This window comes from Notamacropus eugenii, chromosome 6 (genome assembly GCF_028372415.1).
Source record: "Notamacropus eugenii isolate mMacEug1 chromosome 6, mMacEug1.pri_v2, whole genome shotgun sequence".
NCBI lineage: Eukaryota > Metazoa > Chordata > Mammalia > Diprotodontia > Macropodidae > Notamacropus > Notamacropus eugenii.
In genome coordinates, this window is record NC_092877.1 from 8,444,681 (window position 1) to 8,468,053 (window position 23,373).

The following is a 23,373-nucleotide window of genomic DNA, read 5'->3' on the forward strand; positions in this document are numbered from 1 at the left end:
TGAAGAGACACAGGAACTAGAGACCAAATTGCCAATATTTGCTAGATGATGGAGAAAGCAAGGGAATTCCAGAAAAAAAAAAAAAAACAATAAACATCTACTTCTGCTTCATTGGTTACACCAAAGGCTTTGTGTAGATCACAATGAGTCCTCAAAGAGATGGGAGTGCCAGATCATCTTACTTGTCTCTTGAGCTATGTGTATGCAAGCCATGAAGCAGCAATTAAAAATGAACATGAAACGAGTGATTGGTTTAAGATTAGAAAAGAAGTGCAACAAGCCTGTATATTGTCACTTTATTTCTTTAAATTATATGTAGAGTACATTCAACTGGAATTAAGGTTTCTGGGAGAAATACCAATCTCAGTTATGCAGACATATCGCTACGATGCAGAAAGTGAAGAGGAATTAACAAGCCTCTTGATGAGGGTGAAAGAGTAGAGTGTAAAAGCTGGATTGAAGCTTAATATAAAAAACCTTAAGATTTTGGCAACTCATCCCATCATTTTCTGGCAAATAGAGGGAGAAGAAATACAAGCAGTGCCAGATTTCACATTCTTGGGCTCAAAGATCACTGCAAATGATGGGTGCAGCCATGAAATTAAAAGATACTTGCTCCTTGGAAGGAAAGTTATGTCAAATCTACACAGCCTAGTAAAAAGCAGAGACATCTCCTTGCTTACTAAGCCCCATATAGTCAAAGTTATGACTTTTCCAGTTGTAATGAATGGCTATGAGAGTTGGAATATAAAGAAAGGTGAGCACATTAGAGTCTATGCTTTTGAACTGTAATGTTGGAGAAGACTTTTGAGAGTTCCTTGTGCAGCAAAGAGAATAAATCGGTCAATACTTAAAGAAATTAATTCAGGATTTTCCCTGGAAGATCACATAATGAAAGTGAAGCTTAAATACTTTGGCCTCATAATGAGAAGAGAGGCCCATTGAAAAAGACCCTGATATTGGGAATGATTGAAGGCAAAAGGAAAAGGGGACAAAAGAGGATGAGATGGATAGATAGTACCATGGAAATAAAGATCATGAACTTGGACAGACTTTGAGAGATAGAGAAGGATAGAAGGTCTAATAGCAGATAAGACTAGAAAAGCAGGTGGAAGCCAGATTGTAGATGACTTTCAATATGAATTGAAGATTTTTATTTAATCCAGCAGAAATAGGGAGTCACTGAAATTTTTTGCTCAAAGAAGTGACAAAGATCTTTGTTTTAGGAATATGATAAGTGCTAGTATTAATTGATGATTTGTCCATATGCTGACTCGTTGGTTGCTTGGGGGGAAATCCATTACCAGAAGAAAGAGAATATAAAACTTAGCAGGGAATTGGAAGACCTGCTGACTAGCTCTTAGCATCTCACACAATAGAAAGGTGTCAAATGTATCAATAAACTAGTTATGTGATGCTGTTGAAATGTCTTGCTGCTCTGGTCTCAGTTTCCTTTGTTGCAAATTCTATGCCTGCAATGCCTCCCAAGCATGTGGCGAAGATCAATTGGGGATAATATATGAAAAATGGTTTCTGTTCCTCTTGCAGAAGTCTTAGTTATTGCAGTTACTGTATGACTAATGAATTCTGCTTTCCATCACTGCTCACACTAATGGTGGCACTAGGATTGTACCTAGCTTTGATCAGCTGTGATATTGATTTCCTCTCTGTTTCAGATTATCTTCTGAAATAGCCCTAATGAAAGACTGGAAATAAGAACATTGTTCAAACAAGATGAAGTATACCTCGAGTTTTGGCCCCAGACCTTGATAATTTCTCAAGGTCAGTCTCTCCATTCTTTTGCACTCTTTGAATTTTTTTTCATTTTAAAACTAGCCTTCTCTTCCTTACCTATGGACATAAGTGAAAACACTGAAGTCAAAAGAAATTTTCACTTCTCTGTTTTAAGTTACCGATGCTGAAATTTCTTGATTGATATTGGCTAATTTGGATGCCTACAAACCCTCATGAGACTTTGTGACCAGTTTTCTAAACCTTGCCCTTAGACTAAAGTTGGAAAGAACTATTGGGTACCGAATGAATTATTTAATGCTTTCTCTCAGATTTGATTTTCCGGGTTTTCTGCAGGCCTTTTGAATAGATTTCAAGAATTTGTCAAGATAAGAAGGTTAACATCATCAGTGGCCTATCTACTCTTTTCCACCCACCATCTTTATAATTGTAATATCCCATGGGAAACTAGGGGTGATGAAATCTAACTGCATAAGCTTCCACAGAACTAGGGATGTTTAGCTGAAGAAGAAATTCGAAGGAAGTGGGAAGGAGATAGACATGGTAGGTATCTTCAAATATTTGAAGGGCTGTCGAATGGAGAAAGGATGATGACTGTATTGAATGGTTCCTGAGGATAGAAACAGTAGGTAGAAGATGGGAAGGGGCAGATTTAGGTTTGATGGAAGAAAAGCCTCCCTAATCAGTACAACCTTAAGACATTTAGAATGGACTGCTGTAGGAGGTAGTAGTTACTCCATCATAGATGATTTTCAAACAAAGGCTGAATGACCATTTTGCAGGGTGGTCTATATCTGTCTAGTCTGTCACCATTGGTACCAATGAACTTCCCTCTTTATCCAACTGCTCATGACTAACTTGTTTCCATATGCACTGTAGTCTCTATGACAACCTTCCTCGCAGATGAGACACCTGGTACTCTACAGAGATTGAAGAAATCCATTTTGCAGGGATGCTGGAGAGGAGAATTTCATTCATTGTCATGACTAGGTGACTTTTGAGACATTTTCCAGTGTTAAGATTCTGTGACTTGATATTTATTTACTGGAACTTTCCTCTACTAATTGTTTACTTCAATGTATGCCTTTAAGATGCTAAAATTTGGTCTTTCTTAATCCCTTAAAGTATTATTACCCTTTTCCTCATGAAACTACTTGGTACATTTTTTTTTAATTTATTTGTTTGGCATTCATTTTAACAAAATTTTGGGTTCCAAATTTTCTCACCTTTTGTCCCCTCCCCCCCAAACACCGAGCATTCTAATTGCCCCTATCACCAATCTGCTCTCTCTTCTATTATTCCTCTCTGCCCTTGTCTCCATCTTCTCTTTTGCCCTGTAGGGCCAGATAACTTTCTATACCCCTTTACCTGTATTTCTTATTTCCTAGTGGCAAGAACATTACTCGACAGTTGTTCCTAACACTTTGAGTTCCAACTTCTTTACCTCCCTCCCTCCCCATCCCTTCCCTTTGGAAGGCAAGCAATTCAATATAAGCCAGATCTGTGTAGTTTTGCAAATGACTTCCATAATAGTTGTGTTGTATAAGACTGACTATATTTCCCTCCATCCTATCCTGTCCCCCATTACTTCCACTCTCTTTTGATCCTGTCCGTCCCCATGAGTGTCGACCTCAAATTGCTCCCTCCTCCCCATGCCCTCCCTTCCATCATCCCCCCCACCCTGCTTATCCCCCTGTTGCCCACTTTCCTGTATTGTAAGATAGGTTTTCATACCAAAATGAGTGTGCATTTTATTCCTTCCTTTAGTGGGATGTGATGAGAGTAAACTTCATGTTTTTCTCTCACCTCCCCTCTTTATCCCTCCACTAATAAGTCTTTTGCTTGCATCTTTTATGAGAGATAATTTGCCCCATTCCATTTCTCCCTTTCTCCTCCCAATATATTTCTCTCTCACTGCTTGATTTCATTTTTTTAAGATATGATCCCATCCTCTTCAATTCACTCTGTGCACTCTGTCTCTATGTGTGTGTGTGTGTGTGTGTGTGTGTGTGTGTGTGTGTGCATGTGTGTGTGTGTAATCCCACCCAGTACCCAGATACTGAAAAGTTTCAAGAGTTACAAATATTGTCTTTCCATCTAGGAATGTAAACAGTTCAACTTTAGTAAGTCCTTTATGACTTCTCTTTGCTGTTCACCTTTTCATGCTTCTCTTCATTCTTGTGTTTGAAAGTCAAATTTTCTTTTCAGCTCTGGTCTTTTCATCAAGAATGCTTGAAAGTAATGAAAGACTATTTTTTCCCCTGAAGTACTATACTCAGTTTTGCTGGGTAGGTGATTCTTGGCTTTAGTTCTAGTTCCTTTGACTTCTGGAATATCCTATTCCACGCCCTTCGATCCCTTAATGTAGAAGCTGCTAGATCTTCTGTTATCCTGATGGTATTTCCACAATACTTGAATTGTTTCTTTCTATCTGCTTGCAATATTTTCTTCTTGACCTGGGAACTCTGGAATTTGGCCACCATGTTCCTAGGAGTTTCTCTTTTTGGATCTCTTTCAGGCAGTGTTCTGTGGATTCCTTGAATATTTATTTTGCCCTCTGGTTCTAGAATCTCAGGGCAGTTTTCCTTGATAATTTCATGAAAGATGATGTCTAGGCTCTTTTTTTGATCATGGCTTTCAGGTAGTCCCATAATTTTAAAATTGTCTCTCCTGGATCTATTTTCCAGGCCAGTTGTTTTTCCAATGAGATATTTCACATTATCTTCCATTTGTTCATTCTTTTGGTTTTGTTTTGTGATTTCTTGGTTTCTCATAAAGTCATTAGCCTCCATCTGTTCCATTCTAATTTTGAAAGAACTGTTTTCTTCAGTGAGCTTTTGAATCTCCTTTTCCATCTGGCTAATTCTGCTTTTGAAAGCATTCTTCTCCTCATTGGCTTTTTGAACCTCTTTTGCCAATTGAGTTAGCCTATTTTTCAAGGTGTTATTTTCTTCAGCATTTTTTTGGGTCTTCTTTTGCAGGGTGCTGAGCTGCTGTTCATGCTTTGACTGTATATCTCTCATTTCTCTTCCCAGCTTTTCCTCCACCTCTCTAAGTTGATTTTCAAAATCCTTTTTGAGCTCTTCCATGGCCTGAGCCCACAGAATATTTAGTCTGGATGTTTGGGATACAGAGGCCTTGACTTCTGTGTCTTTGCCTGATGGTAAGCATTGTTCTTCCTCATCAGAAAGGAAGGGAAGAGATGCCTGTTCACCAAGAAAGTAACCTTCTATAGTCTTATTTCTTTTCCCTTTTCTGGGCATTTTCCCAGCCAGTGACTTGACCTCTGAATATTCTCCTCACACCCACCTCACACCCACCCACCATCCTGATCCTCCCAGCCAGAGCTTGGGGTCTGAGATTCAAATGCTGCTTCCCAGCGTCATGGTTTCCGCAGGAGCGGGGCTGCTATTCAGTGTGAGATTAAGTTCAGGTACTGAGGTCAGGGCAGGGCCGCCTCTCAGGCTCAGTTCCCTCAGGGGGTTTATGCAGAGACCTTCAACAATGGATCCAGGCTCCTGCCTGCTTGGGAAGCCCTGGTCTGCTCCTGCCTCCGCTGCTGCCTCCCGAGGGGGCCTGAGTTATGGGGGCACCCCACTCCCCTCTCGACCTGCCAAGAAGACCCTCTCACTGACCCCCATCACCTGTGGGTGGAGGGACCCGCGCGGCTGCTGGAGATCCTGTCCCTGAAGCCCGCTCAGATCTGCTCCTCTCTGTGCCATGGCCGCAGCAGGGCTGGGCTGGGCTCCGCGTCCGCAGTGCGACAGACGTTTTGCGAGAGGTTTGCAGGTCCCTCTGGAACAGAAATCTCCTTTGCTCCACTGTACTGTGGCCTCTACTACTCCAGAATTCGCCGTGAGTTCCTTTTTACTGATGTTCTATGGGTTGTGGGTTCGGAGCTATGTGTATATGCATCTTTCTACTCTGCCATCTTGGCTCCGCCCTCTACTTGGTACATTTTTAACCCCCTCCTCCCTTCCCCTGTAGCATACAAACTGACTGAAGGCAAGGAGTTTTTGGTTTTTATCTTTGTACCCCCAGCACTCAGTACAGTACCTGGCACATAGTAGGTACTTTAAGGCTTGTTGAATTGAATGTTTTCACATTTACTCCAGTCTTTCTATTTTAAGAATATGTGTAAACAGCTTAAGGAAGAACTTTGAAAGTTTCAAAATTTCTGCTCCGTGTAATTATCAACTGTGATTTCAGAGTACTGATAAGGAAGACTGTTACCCACCTTTGGTCAGAGAGCTACTGCACTCAATATACTGAATGAGACATATGTTTTTGGAAATAGTCAATGTGGGAATTGGTTTTGCTTACGAACATTATTGTTAAAAGGTCTTTGATATTTTTCCAGAAGGGAGGTAGATGGAAGAAAGAGAAAATAAACACTTTTTAATTGGAAAATTAAATTTAATTAAAAAAATAAAATGACTTTTTCCAGCATTACTAAATGATAAGCCTAAGGGCAAAACAACAGTCAATGTAGCAATTGAACACAATTCATAGTCTGTCATGTATAAAACTTGTTCTTCTGAGACCCTCTGCAATCATGTTTTTTCAGTCTCTGTAGGGTACCAGGGACCTAGTCTCCTAGAAGGTTGTCACAGAGACTGTACTGTGTAGGGAACAAGTGAATCAGTAACAGCTGGTCTCCTGCAGAAAGAGAGAAGTTCATTGATACCAGTGGTGACCATCTACACAGACATAGATGTCTGAATCTGGAGTTTCTGGGACCTTTTTCTACGTTCCTGCATTTACGTATTCCAGTGCTGTATTCAGGGTAACAATAAATATTTGTCAAAGGAACAAAGTAAATTAAAACATGAAGTGAAATCATATCTTTGCTGAGCATCCAAAAATCTTCTAGTGGGAAGTATTCCTCAAGGTTCTCTGGTTCACACCTGCCTTTTTCCAAGCATCCCTTAGAGGAGGCCATTTAGCCTCTACAAAAAACCTTTCAATCATAGAGAGGTCCAGCCCCATCTTAGCGAATGGGGCCTTCTCTCGTTGTCCTGTTCTATATTTCACCACTGAACCCATATGGCTCTGGATGAGAAAGTGAGGCTGGTGACCTTGCACAGCCCTCCCTCACTCAAATACAATTCTCTTCCAAGTCATGGCATCATCTTCCTGATGTCATGGTCCCCTTCAAGAAGGAAGGAAAACAACAACCATAAGTGAATATATAATATATATGCCAGCAAAATTTTTTGTCAGTCAATATTTGTTTTAGAGATGTTGCAATGATGTAATTATTCAAGAAGCCTTTTATTACCTTAGGGTCCACAGGAGGGGCCCTTGGTTGGCACAGAGCCTTTAAGGCTACACAGCTCTCTATTATCTAAAACGATATTAAAAAATCAAGAAAGAATAAAAAACTAAGATCTTGGACTCTCCAAACCTTTCAGTCAATTGGGTGATTTCAAAGATGTGTTCTACTGGAGAGAATTGTTAGAAATGGTATTCCTATTTTCTTTTCACATTTTCATGGAGGAAACTCTTGGTTTGCATACAGTCCTCAGGTTGGCACACCAAATTTAGCCATCAGTTTTTATTTTGTCCTTAGATTGTAGTTTGCCAACTCATGATGTAGACAATTCATACAAAGGTTTTTTTTTTAAGGTAAAAAGTCACCATATGGACTGGCAGTTATTAGTGTTCTCACAATTGGTTGTTTTTTTGGAGAAGGTCTTAATATCATCAGTGGTATTTTCTCCATTCTTTTGTTATCTTCCCCTCCCTCAGATATCCTGTAAGTTGATCTCTCAATGCTTTCAAGATTGTGTTACCTTCTCCATGGATTTTCTTGATGTCAATTTACTTGTTCTGGTTCCACTGTGCTTTCTAAATTCATCTTAGAGGGTTGGGCTTGGAGTCAACAAGAATTGATTTCAAATCCTACTTCATTTTCCTATTAATGATGAGACCATGGTTGAGTTGTAATCTTTCTTTCATCCTGTTTCCCCATCTGTAAAATAAGGTGGTCAATCTCAATTTCCCCTATATTGCCTTTCATTTCTAAATCTATGATGCTATGTTATCTCTAAATGCCATTTCTACTCAACTGTTTCTTTTCAGAGACTTGGGTGCAAAGACCATCGTCTCAACATCAGCGTTGTTGACACTGATGCCCTTTTGCTGTGAATCTTGGGATACTACACTCTGAGGAATTAAAGTGAAAGATGATCCAAGGAGCAACAGAGAAGGGCTGTGTGGGTGCACATAAATTGTAGCATATTTCATTGGATGATCTATACTTAGGAAGTGGCATAAGGGATGGAGGAAACTTAGGACTAGAGAAGGAGATGGAGAAGTCATATCATGAAAATAAGAGATAGAAGAAGACAGCCTAAGTGCTCCATTGGTGCATGGAAATAGAAGAAAAGATCCAGGAGGAATCTCCCCCTCCAAGAGAGTCTCTTTTTAGGGATAGGAATAAAAATGAATTTATTAAGTGCTTATGATGTTGCAAGCACTAGAGCAAAGCCTAAGCATGCAGACACAAAAAGTGCTTCAGCACCATTTCTCCATTGCTGTATCATGGAACATTGCTCAACACTTGGGGTTTCCTCAGCCATCTGCCAAGCTAGCCCTCTTCTCCTATTTGTAAGCTGCTTCCAGACACTTGGTGTTGCACAGGAATCGAGGCTGGCCAATTTTCCTTCCCTTTGTAAAAGGGCTTCTGACTTTCTGGCCTCCAACATCCCAGGTATTTCACCACCTCACCTTGCTTCTCAACTACCTTTTGTGTACTGCATTGCCCATAAGTTAAAATGTGCTCTCCTGATTTTTTCTTGCTTTTGCATTCCCAGGACCTAGCACAGTATCTGGCAAATAGTACACACACAATAAATGCTTGTTAGCTACCCGCTTTCCCTAAAAGAGCTTATATTTTAACAGGAGAAAATTTATCGAGAAGTGGTATCCAGGAAGGCATGTTTTGGTCAGGGAGGTCATAGGGATAATAAATATCCTAGGACAATTGATTGACTAGTTCTTTCCAGGAAGAGTAGTGTTGCTTTGATTACTACCAGGGGAAAGCAGATGCAGAAGGCAATGGGTAGGGCAGAAAGGAGCCTACTCAGGCCCCAAGGTAAGAGTTGGGATTTGCGTGGGAAATGGAGGCTCAGACACAGGAACAATGCATAGGAGATAGGTACAAGAGTTATAAAAGATGAGAGGGTAGGGATGGATTGTTTTCTGCACTGAAGGCAGAATTACCTAAATGAATGGGATGATGGACTCATTGAATTACTGATTTGGAAAGACCTTGATATTCAAAGGAATCATACTATGCATACGTTTGTTGAATAAAAATAATATTTGGTGGAATACATTAATCAGTTAATTAATTTAGTCAGTATTTAGGAATAAACACCCCTAATTTACCTCCTCAATGAAAGTTTGCTTCAATAAAACGAGACCAACTTGCCAAGAACAAGGAGTTTCAAGAGGCATTTTCAGGATTTTGGTGACTGGTCAGTCAAATTTTTTTTCTGTTAGCATTTTTGGTTTTGGACCAGATGCAGATGGAGTTCTTGTTATGCTCTCAATCTTTTATTCCTTGGAGTAGCTATGAGAAGTCTTCCAGTACACTGAGGTTTTCTGACTCGAACATGTATCAGAATTCTGATGAATGACCCACAGAGAAGAAAGTGAAGAAACAAGAGAGGTCATTGATGATGGTCTGTATTGTCTCACCTTCAACCTGGTTTATGACTCACACATGTATCTGGAGATCCTAAGTCCTACTTCATGATTCTAATGGGTCAAGTTCTGTAGATGTTGAAGCTATAAAGACAACAATAAAATTAGTCCTGACCTCAAGGAACTTATCTTCTATTGGACCGACACTGTGTATGAATTCTTTGTCCCATTTGTAATAGTTATTTGTGTATATTCTCACCATCATTAGATGGTAAGCTCCTTGAGGACAGTTACTGGGTCATTCCTTTATCCCCTGTGCTAAGCATATTACCATGCAAATGCTAAATAAAATGTTGTTGAATTGAAGTGAATTGACCTTAATTTGAGAGAAGAGATCCTAGGTGGGATAAAGGAAACCACCATCAGCCTATTTATATTACTAATGAGAGGCAGAAAAGGTTGGAAATAGCAGTAAACTGGACAAGATAGTTTCTGAGGCTTGGACTCCATTCCCCACTCCTGATTCCTTCCAGCACTCCAATTACAGGACCTCATTATTCAAGTGGATTCATTACTGACTCATCAAAGCAATTTCATTATCTCACTCTCTGCTGATAAAGACCAGAAACATTTTCAGATTTAGACTTCTTTTTCCTTTAATTGAACTGATTTTTGTTATTGGTATTCTGATTTTACTGTCCATAGAAGGCTCAGTCAAGTCTGACCCTTATCCTTATCATAAGGATTCTCTTCACTTAGTATTATTTTTTTTCTCTCTCTTCATCTTTTGGAACTCCCAATATGGATCTTCCTACCTAGGGGTCATTCATCAGAGTTCTGGAATATGTTCCAGTCAGAAGGAATCTTGGAACCTCCAAATTCCATTCCAGGTCCATCTAAAGAGCCACTTCCCAAAGCAGACTTTTCTTGATGATATTAAATTAAATAAGTTGCTTTAGTTAATAGCAACCACAATAATTTTAATTAATTTTTGCATATAATTAAGATTTAGTTATCTTTATATGTATTGTTTCTCACCAGTATAATGTAAGCAACTTGAGGACAGGGATTGTTTCATTCCTGTCTTTGTATTCCTAGTAGAATCTGACACAGAGTAAGTGCTTAATTTGAATTGAATAGAATTTTTTGAATTCTGTCCTCCCATATTCCATTTTGGTTACTTCTCCTGCCCTGAAAACCAAGGATCTCTAAGTCTTTTTTTTTTTTTTACTTTACAACAGATTTTATTTCCCTTTATATATTTTCATTTCTTTGTAATATATAATTTATTTATTTTTCAGTTCTCAACACTCACTTCCACAAGAATTTAAATTTCTCCCCATCTCTCCCCACCCCTCACCCCAGGAAAGCATAGACCCCATCCACCCCTCCCTCCAGCCTGTCCTCCATTCTATTACCCACCCTTCTTCCATCCCCCTTCCTCTCTATTTTCCTGTAGGGCAAAATAGATTTCTATGCTCCATTGCCTGTATAACTTAATTTCCAGTTGCATGCTAAAACAATTTGTAACATTCATTCTTAAAGTTTTGAGTTCCGTATTCTTTCCCTCCCTCCCCAGCTATCCTCATTGAGAAAACAAGCAATTCAATATAGGTCACACTTGTATAACAATGCAAAGCAATTCCATAGTAGTTATGTTGTAAAAGACTAGCCACATTTCCTTCTGTATTATCCCACCCTTCATTTATTCCATTCTCTCCTTTGACCTGTCCTCCCACAATACTGTTTGCTTCTGATTATCCCTTTTCCCAATTTGCTGTCCCTCTCCTATCCCCTTCCCCCTTGCCTTCCTGCAAGGCAAAATAGATTTCCATATCCAATGGAGTGTTTGCTATTCCCTCCTTAAATCAAATTCCAAGAGAGTAAGGTTCAATTATTTCCTTTCATCCCCCCTGTTTTCTCCTCCATTGTAAAAGCACTTTCTTCACTCTTTTATGTGAGATGATTTGCTACATTCTACCTTTCCCTTTCTCTTACTCCTAGTACATTCCATTCAACAGTAAATTTTATTTTTTTTAGGTATTCTCCTTTCATATTCAGTTCACCCTGTGCCCTCTATGTGTGTATACACACACACACATATAATATACATATTTATATATATACATACACACATACACTCATGTACATATACATACCTACACATATATAATATACACATACATACATACCCATACACATACACACACACACACACACACACACACACATATATTTCCTCTAACTACCCTAATACTGAAAAAGGACTCATGAGTTACAAATAACATTTTTCCATGAAGAATGTAAACAGTTCAACTTTAATGAGTTTCTTAAGTCTTCTCTTTCCCATTTACCTTGTCATGTTTCTCTTGATTGTTATATTTGAAAGTCAAATTTTCTATTCAGCTCTGGTCTTTCCAACAAGAATGCTTGGTTCAAAGAGACCTGGAAAGACTGATATGATCTGATGCTGAGCTAAAGGAGCAGAACCAGGAGAATTTTATGCACAGCCACAACCACAGTGTGCGAGAGATTTTTCTGGTAGACTTGGAACTTCATTGCAATGTAAAGACTTAAAAAAATTCCCAATGGTCGTTTAAGGGAAAATGCCTTCCACATCCAGAGAAGGAGCTATGGAATTCAATTGCAGAATGTAGCAGATCATTTTATTTTGTATTATGTTTTGGTTTGTTATATGATTTCTCTCATTCATTTTAATTCTTCTGCATGGCATGACTATAGTGAAAATGTATTTAATAGGAATGTATGTGTATAACCTATATAAAATTGTATGCCATCTTGGGGAGGGAGGGGGGAGGTAGGCAGGAGGTAGGGGAAAAAATCTAAATTATATGATAGTGATTGTAGAACACTAAAAATAAATAAAATTAATAAAAACAAAAAAAGTAAAAAAAAAATGCTTGGAATTCCTCTATTTCATTGAAATTTCATTTTATCCCTCGGAGTGTTAGACTCAGTTTTGCTGGGTAGGTGATCCTTGGTTTTAATACTGTCTCCTTTGAACTCTGGAATATCATATTCCAAGCCCTTGTGCTTGATTCCCCCAGGGTCTTTAGACTGAGGGCTCTCAAAGTAGATGCTGCTGATGCAGTGGCTGCCACTGCCCTGGGACCAGGGGCTGGAGCTGGACTGTGATCTCTTTTCACCCAGGTGAAAGAGCTTTCTTACTGACATTTGAAGCTGTCTTTTGCATTTGTGGGTTGAGAAATCTGGCAACTGCAGCTGCTATCCATGATTCCACACTCAGAAGCTTGCTCCAGTTGTGTCCTTGCTGTGTGGTCCAGGCTGTACTGCGCTCTGCTCCAAGCCTGATGTGATAGACCCTTCCTCTCAGTCTTCCAGGCTGTCTTGGGTTGGAAATCTGTTTCACTCTGTCAATTTGTGGCTTCTTTTGCTCTAAAATTTGTTTAGAGTCACATTTTACTGGTATTTTATAGGCTATGGGGGGAGAGCTAAAGCAGGTCCTTCATTCTACTCCACCATCTTGGCTCAGTCCCCCAGGGGGGACTTACTCTTTCAAGAAAATAAGGATGACAAAGTGACTTTTGAAGGAATTTAAGTTTTGGTGACGATTAATTCTCTCAAAAATAACAAGGAAATTGAAAAAAAAAATCAGTCACATCATTCCTGGAATTCTCTTCCCCTATAACTCAACCTCTCATTATCCTGACTTGAGAGAAGAGAGAGAACCTGTCTTATGTAGGAAGCCCTTCCAAGTCCCTCCAGTGATTAGTATATTTCCTCTGCAATGACTAAGTACATAATAATTCACATGATGTCTCTTGCATTAGAATGTGAGCTTCCTTAGGACAAGGACTGCTTTCACCTTAACACTATGCCTGAGGCATAGTAAATGCTTAATAAATAGTTATTGACTGTCTAACTAGCTGTATGGCTCCAAAAAATCTCAAGTTCTCACCCACTACCATAATATTTTCAAACTAAATTGAGTATGGATGTCTTTGCATCCTAATTGGCACAGCTGATATAGGGTATCTGTAAAAGATTAAACATCTAGGTTGAACCACATGACTTGGAAAAGAAAGTAAACATTTAGGAGAAAAAACCTCAAAGGAATTATCCAGAGCAGGAAGAATGGTGGACTGGCCATATAAGAAGAACAGGAGAAAATGATTGGAAAGTCTGAGTGTGTTCCTTGACTGACTCTGAGTGATGAGAAAATGCCCAACACATGAAGTGACCAGGTAAATAATCGCACAGGATGCATTGGGTTGGGTAGGAAGTGATCTGCACTGTTTGAAGGCATGTCCACACCATGACATCCATCTATCATAGTACAGCATCAAAGACAAGTTTCATATTTCTAATTTCCTTGGATTAAGAGATAGAACGCACCTTGTAGGTCATCTAGTTCACTCTCCTCATTGTGTAGATGGGGGCTTAGAGGACTGAAATGACTTTCCCAATTTCCACACAACTCCTCAGTTGCAGAGCTCTGTAATTAAGACTTTGGTCAAACCTGGTAATTGCTGTTCACCAAAAGTTGCACATTATAAAAAGGATGACAATGCAGACCTTTGCCTCCTGGCTAGCTTTACTTGAACATTCCTCACTGAAAATAAAGTAAAGGAATCTTTATGAGCTTGAGACTAGTATTTGCTACATATGAGAATACTCTGAATTTTACCATTTTGGGAAACTCCTATTGGAGAAAGTCTTTCCATCAGTGCAGATAACAGTCTATATGAGTTGTCTGAGGTCCAAAGTTTTCCTTCGGTTCATATCTCTAAAGCTGGAAGGGACACAGAGGTCATCCAGTATGGTCCCTTATTTATTTTATTCCTCCTCAAAATAACGGTGTTTGTAGAACAATGACGAAATTCAGAAGAAAATAACTAAAGGAAAAAAATGGAACAAAATGCATAAAACATCAGACTAAGTCGATCAAGGCATACCCAATGCTGGTATAAACATCTTTAAAGAAGTAAACATTGACAGATTTTTAAAAGCAAGAAAGAGAAAGATACAAATATACCTCTGAATAAATGAGAACAATAGCATATTATATTTACATTTTTTCACCCAGATCTGTGATTTCATTAGAATAAGTAAAATTTCACAGATGTATCTAGTGAAGCATAGGAAAACTTGGTGACATGTCCAAAGTCACACAGGGAGTCAGCACCACAGGCAGGATTTAAACCCAGATCCCTGACGCTGGAGTAAGGACTTAGTAAATGCTTGTTGAGTTGGATCACACTTTCTAAGTACCACACTGCCTCCTTTGCACCTAACTGCCAACGGTCACACCATTGGCAAATGGCAGAGGTAAGATCTGAACCCACATCTTATGGATTCTACATCCCCCACTTTTATGCTCCATGGCTGCTCTCTTGTGAGGCACAGTTTGTAGAGATGCAGCCAGAGCCATTTTGTGGAGACAGACCAGCTGTAAGGTAATTATTACTTATTTTTGAAAGCCTCTCTGTTCACCTTTAAGATAAATTTGTACAATGAGATGGTTAATGATCTTGCTTTTTTGTAGTCATCTCTAGCACATCATCAAGACTAGGTAGCCAATTTACCATGTGTCAGAATCTATGTTTGAGGAAAACTGAAGTATATGAGGCCGACTCGAGCACAAGCCCTTAGTTCCAATAGGAGAAAAAGGGATAAATCTCTCCTCTCTTCCATTCCATCACTCCTGACATTTCAGCAGTGAATCTGGATTGGATCAGCTGGTTTTCAGGGAAACAATGCTCAGTTTTCTCCGTTGCTCTTTCTCCCCTTTCTCTATCATTCACCCATTATACACATGCATATTATATACATTTAAACATACAAGTACAGATATGTGTATATATACATACCTATGCAAATGCACACATATATGCATGTGGGTACGGGACACTTGTTTGTCCTTGAACATACAGGGTAAAAACTGAGAAACAGGAATGGAAAGCATGGTTTTAAGTCCCAGATCTTTGTAACTCTGTGCCAGAGGAAGTCACTTAACGTGTCTAAGCAGGTTAAATATAAATTGGGGAAAAGAACTGGTATCAATTAGCACAGTAGCTTGAGTGTGAAGGAAGGTTTTGTAAACTCTGATGCTTTGGATCACGAGTGATCTCATTTTTGTGGGTGCTCTCTCCATCAGAATAGAACCCAATCCATCCGTATCTTCTCACATGTGTAGTTCTTATCCATGTATGGGTTCAAGGTCAAGCTTCATCACTTACTAACCCAAGACCTTGGGTAAATCACTTAGCTTCATTGGTTCAGTGTTTTGATTTGGAAAAGAAAGGTTTGACTTAGGTGGCTTCTAGGGACACTTTCACTTCTAAATCTATGATATGCTTTATGCAAATGTGCTACAGGCTAAATTTTTTAACTTGTATTCCACAGAGGAATTCAGGTGCAGTTAATATTATCATATAGTAATTATATAATCCATATGTTGAGTTTTAATTGATTTCATGCATTACTAGCCATCATTCAATTCAACAAGAACTTATCAGTATCAATAGTATCCAAAGTAGTCCCAGAGGAACTGAATATATGAGGCCAGAAAAACAAAAACAAAAACAAAGAAACAAAAAAAGGACAAAGCCAAGGTGCTTATATTCACTTGGAGGAAATAGCATTTACACACATGAGAAAGAAACAGACAGACATAGAGACAGAGACACACAGAGAGAGACAGAGAGACGGAGAAAGAGACAAAGACAGAGAGAGACAGATATAGAGACACACAGACAGAGAGAGACACAGAAAAGGAGACAGAGGGACAGAGAGATGGAGAGAGATGGAGAGAGAGAGAGAGAGAGAGAGAGAGAGAGAGAGAGAGAGAGAATTGTAAAAGAGGACAATAATTATAGGAAACATAGAATTATAGATTTAGATTTTAAAAGGTTCTACAAAAGTGGGAGGATGTGAGCTCAGCCTTGAAAGAAAGTATAGATTGTAAGAGTCAGGAGTTAGGAGGCAGTCTGTGGGACAGGAGTATATTCCAGGTATATGAGACAGACATGCAAAGGCATGGGAAAGGTCCAGGTTCAAGGATCAGCATAAATAAAGCTATAATCTTTATAGCTTCCTATAAAGCTATAAAGCTCCTTCCTAGAGATGTTAAATCTTTGTGCCTATCAGGTTATGCAGGTTCTACTATAGTTAGCTATGACAAGTAATGTTATGTGTGTGTGTGTGTGTATGTGTGAACTATCTGTGTGGCCTTATCAAGTCTTGACTGTACTTTCATGAAATCCCATGGACTTCAAAAGGTAGAGGCTTCAGGTTTTTTGGTAACTTTTGAATTCTTACACTAGTTTTACCAGCATAATTTGCTCTTCTTGTTTTAGTAAAGGAGAAACAGAGGGAAAAATGATTCTAAAATCCATAAGCAACCAAATCACCATGAGAACCTCAGCCCTGAATACCAGAGGATTCTCTTCTAATGATATAGTTTCCATTCTGCATTTTTCTTACAATAAGCACAGATAATTACCAAATAAGCCCTGAATTCTGAGGAGTCCCTCTCTTATGGCTGCGTCATTTGCAATTTTACAAAAAGCAAGAAACTGTCAACCAAGCCCTGTGGCCAGGACACTCATGGAAGGCCTACAGGTTAATATAAGTATGAAGGAGGCTAGAAATTTTGCCCTAAACCTGGTGAGGCATTTGAAACCCCTGTGCTATCCAGAATTCAGAAAATCCTGGAAAGATTTGCAAGAATTGATGCAAAATGAAGTGTGCAGAATCAGGAGAACATTGTACACAGTATCAGTAACCTTGTGTGATGCTCTGCTCTGATTGGCTTAGCTCTTCTCAGCAATACAGTGATCCAAGACAAGTCCAAAAGGCTTATGATGGAAAAAGGCATCCATCTCCAGAGAAAGAACTGATAAACTCTGAATACGGATTCAAGAATACTATTTTCACTTTTTTTGTGTGTTTCTCTTTTGTTCTGTTTCTTCTTTCATAACTAAACTAATATGGATATATGTTTTACATGATTGCACTTATATAAACAAATTGCTTACCATCTTAGGGAGGGAGAAAATATGGAACTCAAAGTATTATATTAACAATTCTTAAAATTATCTTTATACTTAATTGCTACCTAAAAGAAGAAAAGAAACCCTTGTGCTAGTGACATATCCATCCACCAGTCACTTTTGTGATCAGAACTTGGTAATAAAGAAGCTTGGATTTAGAATCATAGACACCTTGATTTGGGGTTGGAAAGTATCTTAGACATCATCCAGTCCAAGAGCTTCCTTTCACCGATGACTAAATGATGAGCACAGAGGTATAGTCACATGGTAAAGGTATTTAACGGAGTCATGTGAATTTGAAAGTAGGCCCTCTGATTTCAAATCCAACATTTTGCCCATTTCATAATGCTAATTTTTCCTGTGTGCTATGACTAGTCTCTAGGCTGGAGGGAATAATGTTTCATCAGACCTTCTAAACTATTTCTTGCTGATGCCTTATGTATTTTTACATACATATATTGTTATGGGCAGTAACATGGCATAGTGAATAGAATGCCAGGCCTGGAGTCAGGAAGACTCATCTTCTTGAGTTCAAATATGACCTCAGACACTAGCTGTGTGACCCTGGGCAAGTCATTTAACCCTGTTTGCTTTAGTTTCCTCACCTGTAAAATGAGCTGGATAAGGATATGGCAAGTCGCTTCAATATCTGAGACAAGAAAGCCCCAAATAGGGTCACAAAAAACTGGACACAAATGAAATGACTAACCCACAAGAAGATTGTTATGACTAGAAGGAAACTGAGAGGTTCTATAATTCAGCCCTTCTGTCAAAGAAAACTGCCTGAAGGCAAAAGGGATAGTAACAGGAAGAAGTGTAAGAAGCTCTGATCTAATTCAACCCCAGTATTTTACAAATGAGAACGATGAGACTCTGGAAGATTCAATTACTTGTAGCAGAACTGAGATTCACACCTGGGTCTCTTGACTCTTAATCCCGTACAACCTTCAACAAAATCATTGCCTTACCATTTATCATTGCTGCCTCAGCTCATCAGACCAAGAGATATAGCCCTGCCTTACTATCTGGTTTTCTAGTGGATGTGTCAGCCATGCTTTGACTATGGTGCTTCATTCACCCCTTAGATACCTGGGCTGGCAGCCTTTAGCCAATTGCCCTTCCAAAAGCATTATTAGGTGAGTGATCTGACTATAACATCCTTCTCTAAGATGTTTCTTTGGGAATCACTAGAATTGAATTTAAAAGTTAACTGATTTGATTTTATACAATCACAGAATTTGAGAGATAGAAGGGATCTCAAAAACCCAATCCATGTTCTAAATAAATTTGCATGAAAGCAGAGCCAAGAAGTTGTTTGCTTGAAGACCTCAAAGGAGAGGGAATCCACCACCTCTCTAGGTTGCCTCAGTGTACTGTTGGACAGCTTTCATGATTAAGAAATCTTTTCTGTCCTCAAGTCAAAACTGACCTCTCTGCAACTTATGTCTTTTGATTTGATCCAACCATTCAGGATAGCACTTTGGAATCACGTTAGGAAAGTGAATAAATTTGTCCATTCTTGAGGCAGAGATTCTGTTGGCATCTACTATAAATGAGGAAAAAGATACAAAGTATCTACAACAGAACTTTTTCTAGTAGTGAAGTACTAGAAACAATGTAGCTGTTGGTCACACAAACAACTAAATAAAACTTGGTGTGTGAAAGTAATGGTCTGTTCTGGCACTGTAAGAAATAATGAATGTGAAGAAAATACAGAGAATATGTGGAGATAGAGGAACTGAGGCAAACTGAAGCAAATGGAACCATAAAAATGACAGAGACATTTGCTATGCCAATGTAAATCAGAAGACTAGTAGTCACTACCCCAACAAGAACCCATCCGAACTGAATTCTGGCTGAATATAATGGCCAAGCTTGTTCTTGAGGAAGGGTGAAGGATATCTCCCTCTATTTATTTTGAAGAGGAGGACTATGGGAATGGGACATTTCACATGCTGTCAGACTTAGTTGATATGTGTTAGCTTTGATGAAGTGCTTTCTTATACTTTTTTGGCTTTCTGAGTAGGTGAGGGGACAAAGGATCTGGAAATTTGGTGCTATAAAAGCAAAGGTATCAGTAAAAAGCTCAGAAATCAAGACTAGGAAACAGTTTTTGTTTTCCACCCCTTTTCCCATTGCTAAACTTTCTGTAAAGTAGAAAAAACCCTGAAATGTCAGTAAATAAAGCAGATCCCCATAATTTCCACAAAATGAGCTGCTGGGGGAGGGAAGGGTAGAGAATAATCACGTTTTACAGGGATTTTGATGGCAGGCCACTTTATCTTTTTACAAACTATACAGAGTCGAGCATTTCACACAAAATAAGAAAATGAATCTAAACAATAATAGGATATAGTTAAATCAATATTGATTATTTAGAATGAAAGTACTTAATGGGTGGCTATAAAACCTTTTAGGACCTTAAGGGAAAAAATATTGGTATGAAAGCAGAATAAATTACTACAGTTTGATCACTTGGTAAATAACTAAAATACTTTTGTGGAATTTATGGTGTCGGAAGAGTAACCTCCTATTAAATATAGGAAGCATTAGTTATTCAGCTGCGATGGCTTTCATAGCCATTGCATTAAAGGCATTGCTGTCTTTGAAGCATTTTCCGTTATCCTTCTTTGTTATTTCCTCCTGCGCGTGGGTCCATTTTCTGAATCTCCTGTGTTTTCAGAACTGTCAATGACTATTTAAAGGAAGTCTGTCAGTTTCAAAGCATCCATTGAATGGCCTTACCTGTCTTACTAACAATGAAGATTATTGTCCCTGAAAGCAGTTTTAAACTGAAGTTTGCCTCTTCCCGTTTGTGCTCTACTGCTTCAACTTTTTTAGCGTAGACCTATCGCTGTTTCCTCTACCAGTGCTCTGTGCAAACAAAATTCCGGGGGTTCAGTAGTACTAAGACACTATTAGATGAAAAGACATAGAATGTCATGCCAATATAGACAGTTTTTTAGCTCTTTCTCAGTAAGTAACTACTGGCATTAGGAATAGCCCTAGAGAGCCAGCTCATATATCAGCACATGACATAGTCATGTATGTTTTCCTATAATAACATAACATTCAAGAGATCCATATGAATATTTAATCACAAATTACTATCTATGAAACAAGTGTTTCTTCTGTAAGTATCTAGTATGCATTGAACAGACTGCTCACTATTGGGAGGATCCAAGATCAAGATTACATTTTCTACCAGGTTACAATTTTCTAGATCTTTCAGCCATGGTCTCTACCCTGGGATGATTTCAACCCTGGAACTCAAATCTCTGAAATACCCTCTGCCCCTTAGGGTCCCTTCCTTTGACCAGAGGACTCATCCAGGAATCTCCATTTAAAAAGAATTCCTAATCAAACCATCTCTTCATTTCCAAGTAGGCTGCATTCCTCTCAAACAGTTTGAGAGAAATGATTTAGAGAAAAATTTAAGAACATTCCAAAGAAAGGGATGCCTTTGTTGCATGGGATATACGCTGTTATCTATTGTGGCTTTTTCTCCTTTTGATTTTTGGTAAATGGCCACTTGAACCACTTTAGTCTTCACAAAGCTCTGAACCTTGTGTTTATACAGAGCTTTCCTGTGGTTTGCCATTTTTTTTCATGGTCTACTTATTTCAACTTATTTCAGGGATCCTAAGTATGGTGTTAAAAAAATCATTTGATACCTGTTTTTAGCTTAACAGAGAGAAGGAACTAAATGCTTTAGAACGCCTTGTTCCTTATTCAGTATCTCACTCTCTGGGCTTTTTTATTCCCTTTCTGGGAGAGGAACTTAGCTTTTTGCTTTGTTGATCTTAGGAAAGATCTTAAGCTACCTTTCCCTTTGTCTACCACAGTAGTAGATAGATTGATAGATGAATAGTTATTGAAATATATAGACATAAGTGTATTCTTCTGACAGAATGGAAACAGAAAGACAATTGAGAAATAGAAGAAATGATAGTTTCTGTGTATCACAACAAGAGTTCTCTGGTTCAATTTCTAACAGATGCATTCTGCATAGTGCTAGAATTAAAGTATTAAAAGCAGAAGGAATGAGGACTTTAGAGAATATCGAGTCTTTCCTTTAATTGAAGGCACAAATCCTGCCTACATAATTTTGAAGAATTGGTCAATGTCTGCTTGGCCACATCCAGTCTAGTAACATTTGCAAAATTGAAAGTGAGGCTAGTCCAGCAGAATGGGTTCTGAGTGAACCCACGATGATTCCGACTGATTTTTGTTTCCTTTTCTAAGTGCTCCATTTAATCCCTCCATTTAATCAACCATTCCAAAAGTTTGCCATTAGTGTTAATGAATTCGAATGTGGTTATTTTTTGTGAAAAGACAAACTAGTTTTTTTTTTATAGAAATAATTGAAAATAGGAATTCTCTTCCTTCCCCCAAAAAGAATCCAGGCGGTCATTTTTTTTAAAAGATGTGAAAATTTAAAAAAAAAAATAAAAGTATGAAAATATAAAAGAAAATAAAAGGAAGTTCCTGGAGGACACTAATATGTCAATTTATTTCAGCCTTGGTGAACTTAACGTGTACTAAAACTGATGTGACAGAAGTTCAGCTTTTTATGCTGTTCTGCTTTGTACATTGAAATTTTTATTGGAAATGAATAATTTCCTAGTAAAGAGAAAAGAACTTAAAATAAATGTTGTCTAATTCGAATAAATCTTTTAAACATTTTGAGTGAGTTTTTGAAATTTCTTAGTTAAAAGAAACTAATGGAAGACTTGATTTTCCCTGAAGTTTGTCATCCCACGTAATTCTTTGCTTGCAGTCTCATTGTTATTTTCACTTAGAGCCAATACGACTGGACTCACACCCTACACAGTGATACATAGGACACTTCTGCCTCTTTGGTAAAAATGTGCTGAATTGGGTTGGTTCAGGCAAAGTAATTGAGATAAGATTATCCAGGTTGTTCCCTTGACCCCTGGCCAGCAAGGAAGTGGACTGCTGTTCTCTCTGGTGAGTGGGAAGCAGAAGCCCTTGGGAGGATGTCAGTAGTGTCTTGAGTACTTAGGGGAGAGAGAGAGAGAGGGAGGTAGCCAGGGGAGGAAGAGAGAGAGAGAGAGACTCCCCCCACCCCAGACCCGGATAGCAAGACATAGAGAGAGAAGGGGGGCAGGTTAGTATAGGGCAATACAAAAATACCAATTTCACACAATTTCTAACAGAAGGAAAGGAAGGTGTCAACTCTCTAGAGTAATTTATTGTTACTATGGTAGTATTTTGCCTTACATGCATTAGTCAGTGTGTTTCCAGCTTCACTGGAGTTATGAAATTCCCAGGGAGTAAATCTACATTATTGATGGTGAAGGACACACCTTTATTATTTCTTCTGCCATGCTCTGGGATAAATCAAACCCTTTTGTACTCAGAGTCAATAGAAGCCTTATTGGCTTTCAATCATTAACTCCCACAGCAGTCTTCTGGAAAGGTGTTATCTATGGCTAGAAAATATAGGAAGGATATCCATTTTATTCCTTTATATGGAGAACTCTCATAGGCTCCTATACCTCTCATATAGACTCAAAGGATCATAGGTTTGGAGTGGGAAGGGACTTCTTTTGGAGGGTTAGAGGATTTGGCATCCTAGCAGTGTCCCTAAAACAGCAGCTTCCATCCATGGTGTATGTACTGTGTGCTAAAGACATGCTGGACACACTGAGGAAAGGAAGCTTCTAGATCTCCCTCCCTCCCTCTCTCCGTCTTTCTTCTCAGTGACTAGGGGAGGTGGGAGGAGAAATATTTGATTATTGAAAAAAAAAGTTTAAATTCATAGTAAAATAATTTGAGAAGAAAGAAGGCCTTAAGAATGAGGGGGAATCAGAAAAAAACTCTTATAGCAAGTGATGCTGAAATTGAACCTTGGAAAAAATGGCAATTTTAAGAAGCAGAAATGTGTAAGGGTTTCATTCTAGATATA